Consider the following 9,952-nt stretch of genomic DNA (forward strand, 5'->3'; position numbering starts at 1 on the left):
GTCCATTGTATACATTCAAAAACGGCGGGTGTTGAGCACCAGTTCCCGTGCCACAATCCCGAACATTTATCCCAGTTAATTACAGCCCCAGATTTTTCACAAAAGGACTTAACCACCTTAACTGCTTCGCTTATGCTCTTTTGATCGCGACAGAAAACCGCTATATCATCTGCGTATTCGAGCAGTTTTACTTCAGTGTTCTGTAATGCAAACCCCCGTATTCGTTCATGCTTGATTATTTTTAAACAGAAAGGCTCGAGATACAGCGCAAAAAGAATAGGCGATAACGGACAACCTTGCCTGACCGAACAACCAACATTTATACTTTCACTTAAATTTTTGTTAACGATTATGCTCGCCTTGCATCCGGCATACGCCATCTTTATACCATCCAAGATAACAGACCCAACATTCAGAGACAAAACCAGAAACTGGCAAGGACGCAATTTTTCTATGTTTGCACGTGCCACTATCTGCAACCTTTTTTTGTTAGCCAAAGTGTGGTACGTGCTACAAGTGTTGTGTATGTCACGTGCTAATGTCCAAAAAATCCACAGAGTATTTGCGGTCTTTATTTGGTCTTCCAGCTGGGAAAGAACCAGTCGCTCTAACATTTTTCGCCCAGTCAAAAAGGGGGGTCTTGGTCTTTGTCATTTATTTTTACGACAAGTTGTGGCAAGGTTTTGTTTTGTCCGGGATCAAAAAGACGCCTTTTTGCGCACTGTATTTCAAGTGCGGTTGAAAAATGTGCTGCCTGACTTTGTTGTGTCTTCAAGTGATATTGTGTGCAGGGGGGTGAAAGGATATTTGCGTGAAGTGGCTCTGTCTGTTGAATTTTTGAAGGCACGTTTTTCTTTCGACTACCTGTGTAGTGTTTCCAGGAAGCGCCTGTACAAAGATTTAGTTTATGTTTGTTTACCTGTGCCACTGTATAGGTCGTTATACGGTGAGGGCACAGGGCTTGATGTTTTAAGGAGGGTTAAAAGTATGCCTGTGAAGCCTGCAATGAAGTCCTTTTTTTTAAACTACACAGTGAAACCCTTCCCGTAGATACTTGGTTGGCAGAAAGAGGTATTTTTGTGCCGTGGACAACCGACTGCAGACTGTGCAAAAAGCCGGAAACTATTAATCACGTCTTCATCGACTGTTGGGACCCAGTGTTCCACTGGGACGTCCTCCAACGTACGTTAAAGAAAGACTTACCCATAACGCCGCGTGGAATTCGGTTCTTACCTGAAAAAAATGAGGGTGGTGTGCCGTACGATTTGATCATGCTCCTCAGCCTTCATAGTATATGGAGGACGAGAATGGCGGTGAGGAATGCGGATATAAATGCCCGGCCTGTCAGGGAAAATTTCATTGAAAGCGTACAGTATATACGGGAAGTGTTTCGTGCTGAGGATGATCCCCCTGAGTGGTTGCCTGTGCTTGACGATTTAGTGTGTCTTAGAAAGTTTTAAAGCCAAGTAGTCAGCCAAGTAGGGTTGACAGATCATTACATGACATGATGTGTGATGTACAAATGTCAAAGCAGGCAATAAATAAAAAAAAGCCGAGATAGCTGATTGTTAACGCGTCCGTTTACTGTTTTGTAGGTCAATGGTTCGATTCCTCGTCGAATGTGGTTTTTTTTGTAGGTGAGGGTTTCATTAGCTCATTTTTTACGACCAGGGTAAGCGCCTGTTCCTTGCTTTCTATCACGCCGACATTTACCGCCCTCTTCCTAAATCCAAAGTAGCTCGTTTTCTCGCACGTTCTCTCTTGAGAAGCCCGCCATGAAAACAAAACCAAAACAAACGTCTAAACCTCTTCACAATATCAGTATATATGTCAATTACTTTATGTGTATTCAATTTTTGTGTTTAAAAAGCTTAAATTTAAGTTATCAACACATTTCAGACTTTGAAAGCAGAAATATAATTACCAACATTACAGTACTAACACAATTTTCGTCAAACATAGAGGTGCTGCATTTGAAGTCTGGCAACTATCTCTCACTTTTTGTGTGTTTTTTCATGGCGTTTTGTGCCGAGTGGTTGGTAGCGTGATTTAATCTGTTTTATCTATTTCAAGCTTAAATCATAGTTATAGAAGCTTTATGGGTGATGTCTACCCTTCCAACCTACGCGTGTGTTGAACATGGGGACCCCGGAAGAACGATCATCGCGGGATAAAATACTGCGCGTCAAAAGTGGATGACATTGCATCAGAACAAAGCGTGTTCGTGTGTCCACGAGGTGAAGACGACAGTGAAGGAGAATTGTACGTTGGAAACATCGTTTTTGCTCGGGTAAGTACGCATTTTTTATTATTCTGTATTTGGTTGGAACGAGTTCTGGTGTTTATGGGTCAGTAATTCGCTAGACCCCCATCTCGTTTGCTCTGAGAGCCTACGTGAGTTAGTATACTTGTTTGGCGCCCAGTCCACCGGTTCCGCAGAAGTCAGCATCAATTTACGCTGAAGCTAGACCTTGGCTACGATGCTCGCGCTGTGGTACACGGCTGCTAATAATTTCACATCACGCAAGGCTCTGTAACACCGGGGCGTTTGTTTATGTGTCTCTCAAACAGTGCCTTTGCGGTTGCAGATCGCAGTCGCAATTTCGCGTGAGTGGCACAACGCTGGGAGTAGTCCTCCCTCGTCAATACCCGCGGTATACCAAGAAATAACATGTGAAAAAGCGTACACTTGATTCCATGGCTGGCGTCTCGTAGGTGTTGTGAAATCTCTCCCCCCCCTCCCTCCCCCCCCCCCCCTTTACACGAATTCCGTGCAGTGCGCTTCGGCGCTATTGCGCTCGCGAGACCGGCAACCGTACGCCTCGCGGTCTTCGGGCCGCGATATGTGTGCTGTTCTCGTGAAGCTCGACAACAGCGTCGTGAAATTGCCGTACTCGCTCGCCAACGCGCCCCAACAGCGTACGCGTCGGCCGGGTGCTGACGGAGTTGTGCTGGAAGAAAAGCAGGCAAGAGATGAGGGTGCACGAGGTGTAGTTAAACAGATGAGAATTTACAAAGTGCAAGGTGGAGAATATAGTGTGCAAGGGCCGGAAACGGTGAGAGAGTTCGGGCCGCGTTAAACAGATGAGAATTTACAAAGTGCAAGGGGGAGAAAATAGTATGCTAGGGCAGGAAACGGTGAGAGAGTTCGGGCCGCGCGCCAGCGAGCGAGTACGGTAATTTACGTTGCCGAGCTTCAGTCTGGCACGAATATGACGACGCCCGTCTGAGAGTTCATAAAGCTATAGAATTCACATACGTGCAAATTGAAGGTGAAATGCGCGCATGTGGCCTCGCAGGGAGTTAGCATAGTCTCGGGGTAGTGGGGGAGATTTCACAACGCCTACGAGGCGCCTGCCGATTCCGTCAGAGTAGCTCTCGGGAAGTCTGGGGCTTGATATCAGAGGCATATGTATTGTTTAAATTAGTGCAGAAAATTGAGCCAATTCGCAAGTTCTCATTTTTGCAAAACCGCAGGCCATACATAGACTAACAAGAAAGCTGTAGGCACTCACTCAACTTGATTTATATTGGAGAATTGAACGTGCAGATACAAGTCAGACATTGAAATGGAGGAGCCTCAACTATCACACACCAGTTCCTATTGAAACCAAGGGATACAGATGAGCTGCTAGCATGCGTTTCATGCAAATTAGCTCAGTAGCTAGCTTTGCATATATCATGCATACCCCACTCACAGTACCTGCGGGTCTAATAAATACATTCTTACTGTGACCTAAATTTCACTTGGGGTGTTCCGGGAATGTTCTTATTAGTGCCTTGGAGGTTACTGTCTTTAAGCGATTAAGAATCTACTTGATGTAAGCATTCGTGCTTTGTGTGTGCTCTTCGTGTATTTCAACAAGTGTCAGCACACTCACAGATTATGCACCTGCAGGTGCTGCTGCTGGCTGTCCTGGGTCAGCTGCCTTCCAGTCCAGTTTCAAAGGCTTTGCCAGGGCCTCCCTTGGCCAACCGACACTGCACCTGCTGTACCCAAGTACTGCCTGGCCTTTCGTTGGTGCTCCGTACGCTTTGCCGCCAGGCATGGTCATTCATCCATCATTTGGCCGCTTGGACCACCCGTTCAGAAGTCAGCGCATTTGCTCGACACATCGGTCCAGGCACTGCTGCCATATTGGTGCACCCACCGATTATGTACTTTCAGGTTAGTTATTGCATGTTGTGGAACCTGCCATGATGTATACCTGTTAGCAGTGCTGTGGCCTCTGATTATTTGAAACATTTTCATGAAGCAGTGCTGTGCGTATGGAGCGTGTCATTGCTTAGCAGAGATATTGAAGAGAATCTGGGGCCGACGACTAAAGGGCAAGAACAGAAATTGAACTGACTTTGAAGCAAGTATTCGTATGTAATCAAGCCAAGCAAACATTTAGGATCTTTCGATATGGTTTTAAACTTGCAATACAAACTGTTGTACTTCAGATCATACTGGTATTAATCATACTATACCGAAAAGTACATCCCACAGTCTGTAGAATTCTGACAGCGCTTTTTTTGCAGTCTCTCATCACAGGCACTATTCTCAATGGTTGGAAGATAGTCGAGGTAGCACCCATCTTTAAATCAGGAGACGGTACTTCACCATTAAATTTTTCTAACAAGCACCATATGCAAGGTCGGGAAACATTTCATCCACTCTCAGGTCGCTAATTATTTATAAAATCACAATATCACATTCGAGTATCACCACGGTTTTCACAAGGGTTACTTGAGAAACACAACTTTCAGGATTTGTTCGCGATCTACATTGATCCATTGAAGCAGGCTTACAAACTGCGGTAGTTTTTCTCGATTTTTCTAAAGCATTCAATCGCATTGCACACCACAGACTACTTCTCAAACTTCACCCTAATGTCCTCACTTGAGCGAAAGATTTTCATTCTTCTCAAATGCAGTTTACTTCTAATAACTATATACTTGTTTTGCTCGTGCCACTTTGTTGTCCCCCCAGGCAGGTTGCTTGGTCTATCTTCCATGTTGGATATCCTCCCATGTAGGTCTATTTGCAGATGATGTTGTAATTTATCACACAATTTCTTTCAACTACTACCGTGAATGCTTTCAATCTGATCTTAACACAATTAACTCCTGGTGCTGCACATGGCTTATGTCGCTTATCTCTAAAACAAAGTGCATGACTTTAACGGTGGCAAGTCTCGAATTGTAAATACTTCATTAACAACAGCCTGATTACCTCTTGAGACAAAGGTGTTTTGGTAGGCCGGTAGGGGAGGGGGGATTGCATGGTGGATTTCAAGAGGTACATCGATTGGGAAAATAAGACGTGTGATTAATATTTTCATTTGCACTCCAAAACTCGCTTTATTTCATATGTTTAACCCACTGCAGTGGCTAGGGTGGTGTGCTGTGGAGGCGAATGTCGGTTAGATACCGCTTGGTGTGGCCGCTTTTCAGATGGAGGCAACACGTAAAGACGCCCGTGTTTTGAGGTTTCGATGTGCACAAAAATACCCAGGTGGTCAAAATTAATGCGAAGCCTTCCCCTACAGTGCTCCCCATATCCCAAGTGTAGCTTTGGCGTGTTAAACCACCGTTTTTTTTTCATGTTTTTGGTATATTACCAGCTGCTGTAGCAGGTGCAACTTAAAGGTAAAATTATACATAACGTGCCCAAGAGCTAAATATAAAGGCCATATTGAAATACGTTTATTGGTCTATCTCATAGCAGTAGTGAAAGGTTATATACTCTGGTGCAGGTTAAGAACGGCAATGGCTCATGTGGTGTAGTCCAGTGTTTGACGGAATGCCGTGTAGGCAGGTAAAAGCATTATTGCAGTGATGGAACGTAGGTCACTGACCAAGTCAAGAAAGCCATTTAATGGTTTGTTGCTTGTTCACGGTGAGCATGTGTCGTGGAAAACGAAGCTATATATTGGGCATTACGCGGCGCAATGAGTTTGCATAGATATGGTGCAGATTGCCATCCATTATGTTGATAATGTTGGGCGTCGTCTGAACGATGAGGGACTCGAACAGTAATCGAGAAGATAGATTGCACTCAGTTGTCAGTAATCTTGTCTTGTTCCAGTCGACCACGTGTCCCGTCCTCTCACGGTGCTCTGCCAGTGGACTTGTTTTTGCATGGCCCTTGTTCACTTCGTTCGAGTGCTGCATTAATCTTCTGTGCAGATTGCCCGTTTCGCCAATGTACACTGATTTGCATTCAGCGCATGGAATCTAATAAACAATACCTGGAAGCTTGGAGCGTGAGAGGGGGTCTTTCACGCTGACAATGTCAGAACATAGCTTGCGAGTGGGCACATGCACGATGTATGCACTGCGTTTCTTGAAAATGTGTGCGAGAGTTTTACCGATGTGTGGGACGTAGGTAATTGCTGCACGTTTTGATGCAGTCCTTGTGGCTGCCTAAAGCATTATATTCAGAAAGAAGCGAAGAGGGCGACTAGCAGGAATCCGCATTGACATTAGCAGGCAGAAGCGCCTACAAGGCCTGTGTCAAAACGTGCTGCAATTCTCGTCCTACACATCAATCAAGCTTTTGCACGCATTTTCAAGAAACACATTGTGCACATCATTCACGTGCCCACTAGCAAGCTATGTTCTGACATTGTCAGCGTGAAAGACCCCCTCTCATGCTTCAAGCTTCCAGGTGTTTATGTTTTGAACGAAAAAAGGGCCATTTAAAGGTGACACCTCCTTCCTTGCCGATTTATGATGCCTGATTGTTCAGTTTGTGGGGATAAGTTTAGCAGATTGCTCACATGTCTAACCTGTATTTGTGCTTGAGCAGTCAAACGCTGATGTTAGCAGTGAAGTAGGTGAAAATTGTACTTTGATTGTAGTTGTGTGCAGATTACTTACATTTTGTTAATTCGTAGAAAAGCAAAATTGAGGTAACCCTGCTAACTGTTCCACATTGCAGCATTTTATTATGCAAACGTTAAGGAGTTCAGCTGCTTGTTAAAGGTGAAATAAACAGTGGTACAAAAAGAAGAGCATCTACTAAACAGAAATATCTTCACAATCGCAGGATGCCAACGGTCCGCCTACCAACTTGTGTCCTGCATCGTTTCTGCTGGCTGGAGCGGCTCATGGAACATTTTCCAGCTTCTCAAAGTTTGTGGTCAAGCGCTCCTCCAAGTGAAAGATGCCGCAGAGGGATCTTTTGTTTTAATACCACAATTTCATGTGCTCAGCAGCTAATTTACTCGTAAGGCTTTTTAAATATTCATCACCCAAGAGGGCATGCTACCTTCGTCTTCGGTGGAATGTGTCTGCACTCGGGTTATTTGTGACAGAAACAAGTGAACCGCGTCGTGACAGTCATTGAGGCCTTGTTGATTGTGCATGCTTCTGAAATGACATTTTCATTCGGCTGAATACTTTCCAAATATTACGATTTGTGAACAAATTATGGTAAAAGTCATGATTAGTTGTATTACAGTGCAGGAAGGAAATGCCAACATACGTTTTAAGCACCTCTGATATTTCAGATCGTTGGCTGGTGAGCAATAAAACAAAACTGAAATTTTTTTAAAGTAAAATCAAATATTCGTTGTCACCAGTGCATGACTATAGTAAAAGCTATCTTGTCACCAAGTTTAGAATTAGACACGAAATGCCAGGAAAAATAGGGGAATAAACTAGAGAGCTCGCTACAATAAACCAATTCGTAAAATTCCTCAATGTCTATAAACTGGTGGTTCAGGAGGGTTAGTTAAAGGGACAGACAACCGATTTTTGTCGTGAGTATGTTCTCTAGCTCATACGAAAGCCAGCGTTTTATATAGCCCGATAACCACAAGCAATTTCTAAACAAACTGGCGGAAATAATTCTAATTTGGCAGCAAACTTCCTGACATCGGAAAGGTGGCGGTTCGTAGTGTCGAAACTTGACACTACAATATGTGTCCCTGTCACGTGACCTGCAAACCTAGCAGCTACTGTAACTGCTGAAACGTTTATTTACGTATTGAAAACCTTTTAACACAACTATTCGTACGAGGTTAAATTGCGTATGTATTTCTAAACATTATTCTGAAATTTTTAAAGACACGCCGCCCGCCGTCGCTGGGTGCCTCTCAGCATGCCTCTCAGTGTGGCTAACTGAGCCTCCATGCCCAGAATCAACGGCAGCGTTCAGTAAACAGATCCAGCGAAGGAGCTTTGACGATTCTGCCTGAGTCAGGGGCGTTTGTTCTGCCAAAATATTTGATTTCAGTTTCCAAATACGCCAACGGCAGCTTAAAAAAAAAAAAAGAAACGTCGCGCCCGGGGAGAATCGAACTTCCCGCCTCTACAACGTGAAGCCAGATTCTACCTATCGTCTATCCCAACAGATGGCGCATTCGTGCAAAATAGACCGTTGCATTAAAAAAACACATAAAGGAACAGGAAAGCCTGCGATTCAAACTTTTTTAGCTGGGAACAAGTTTTTAAATATCGTTTTTTATTTCGCATATAGACAAAAGTATGTTGCTGAGCTACTCTATGTCATGGTTGCCAGCATTAGTTTTGGGAGGGACACATACGGCTCGTAGATAAAAAAATTCGATTTAAAAAGTTCTAGGGCGTTATCAGCAAAACCGTTTCTCGTCAAGGTGCTTTAAGTGATGCTCTTTCATTTGGGATAGAGAATATATACTCGACAAAAATCGGTTGTCTGTCCATTTAAGGTGTCAGTGGGTTTACACACCCAACTTGCAGGGAAGCACATGAGCTCTCAATATTAACATGTTTTTAGTGAAGACCCTCTTCCTTCATTAAGCTGCTTTGCACATTGATGCCAGTCTGATAAATGTAGTCCTTAATTTTTGTTATGATCAATCTTTGAATGGGAACCATATATTTTTATATGATGTCGCTGTGTATTTCTGAAACTGTATCTAGTCACCAATTCCAATTTGTTGTGTTCAGGTTTTTTCAACTAATTCGTAGCTTTTTTAACAATTATGGTATATTTTGTGTGCCTAAAGGAATGCCTCATTGCATGTTTAGCCTATGTAGTGTTGAAAGCGGACATTTTGCTTCAAAGTGGAATGTCGGGCTAGCAACATGGTACTTTGCGTGCTGCTCACTTTCATTCATGTCATTTTTGATTATTATCATTTAAAATTAAAATCCAACCAGTTTGCTGTCGTTTTAATTTTGTCACCTACTTTATACTTTTTTTAAGAGAACGACGGGACAAACTTGTGCCGTCATTCTGTTTTAACTGTTTCCTGTGTTTACCACTGGTTTTTTATGCATTCAAACGTTTTTTATGAGTTTGTTGAACAGTGATTAGTTCAGGTGCTCAAATAACTTTTGGCTGCGAAGGCTCCCTGTGGCATTTATATAAGTGCTCTCTGCTCTATTTTTGAGCCAATACCCCATCACCAGTCTTCATGAGGTGGTCTTGTAGAAATGAAGTTGAAATAAATATTTGTTTGCATTGCTTTACGTGTTTTGAAAGAATTTCTTGTTCATTCTTGTTTCTTTCAGCCCTGTTTCAGAATCCTGCTTAAGGAATTTCCTCTGTTATTTTTTTTTTTCAGAACAAGGAAGGGTGCTCATTCTCGGTTCTTGCTGAAGCAGCAGTATCCATACTTCACACGTGAGCTCTGAACACACAGTAATTATGGTATGAAACATTCTACCAGCATAAGCTTGCTTTGTAGAGGTAATTGTAGATGTCAAAGCTCTTGACAGTGTAGCCCAATGTGTGGTGTAACGCGCAATGTCTACAACTTGTAAAAATTAATTTTGTGGCTATAATGTTTGAGATTATTTTAAAATGCACGTCAACTACTATTAAGAATCACTGTCTAAATTGGCAGCCATTTTCCTGGTGGATACAGAAAGTGAAAAAGAGCATGTGTAGAGATTTCAGTGCACCTTAAATGTCCCAAATTTGCTAAAGCTAATCCAGAGCCCTCCCTGTGGTGCACTTCATATCCCATGTACA

At 43.1% G+C, this 9,952-nt stretch overlaps 1 long non-coding RNA gene across 1 annotated transcript; it reads left to right on the plus strand.

Moving 5' to 3' along the window:
• The first annotated feature begins 2,028 nt into the window (after positions 1-2,028).
• On the plus strand, positions 2,029-8,025 carry LOC144164993 (uncharacterized). Its single transcript, XR_013321296.1, has 3 exons — positions 2,029-2,290; positions 3,899-4,168; positions 7,037-8,025. It is a non-coding gene; the product is annotated as an uncharacterized LOC144164993 (long non-coding RNA).
• The last annotated feature ends 1,927 nt before the right edge of the window (positions 8,026-9,952 follow it).

This window comes from Haemaphysalis longicornis, unplaced genomic scaffold (assembly GCF_048455015.1).
Source record: "Haemaphysalis longicornis isolate Haplotype H1 unplaced genomic scaffold, Haemaphysalis longicornis Haplotype H1 scaffold_14, whole genome shotgun sequence".
Classification (NCBI taxonomy): domain Eukaryota; kingdom Metazoa; phylum Arthropoda; class Arachnida; order Ixodida; family Ixodidae; genus Haemaphysalis; species Haemaphysalis longicornis.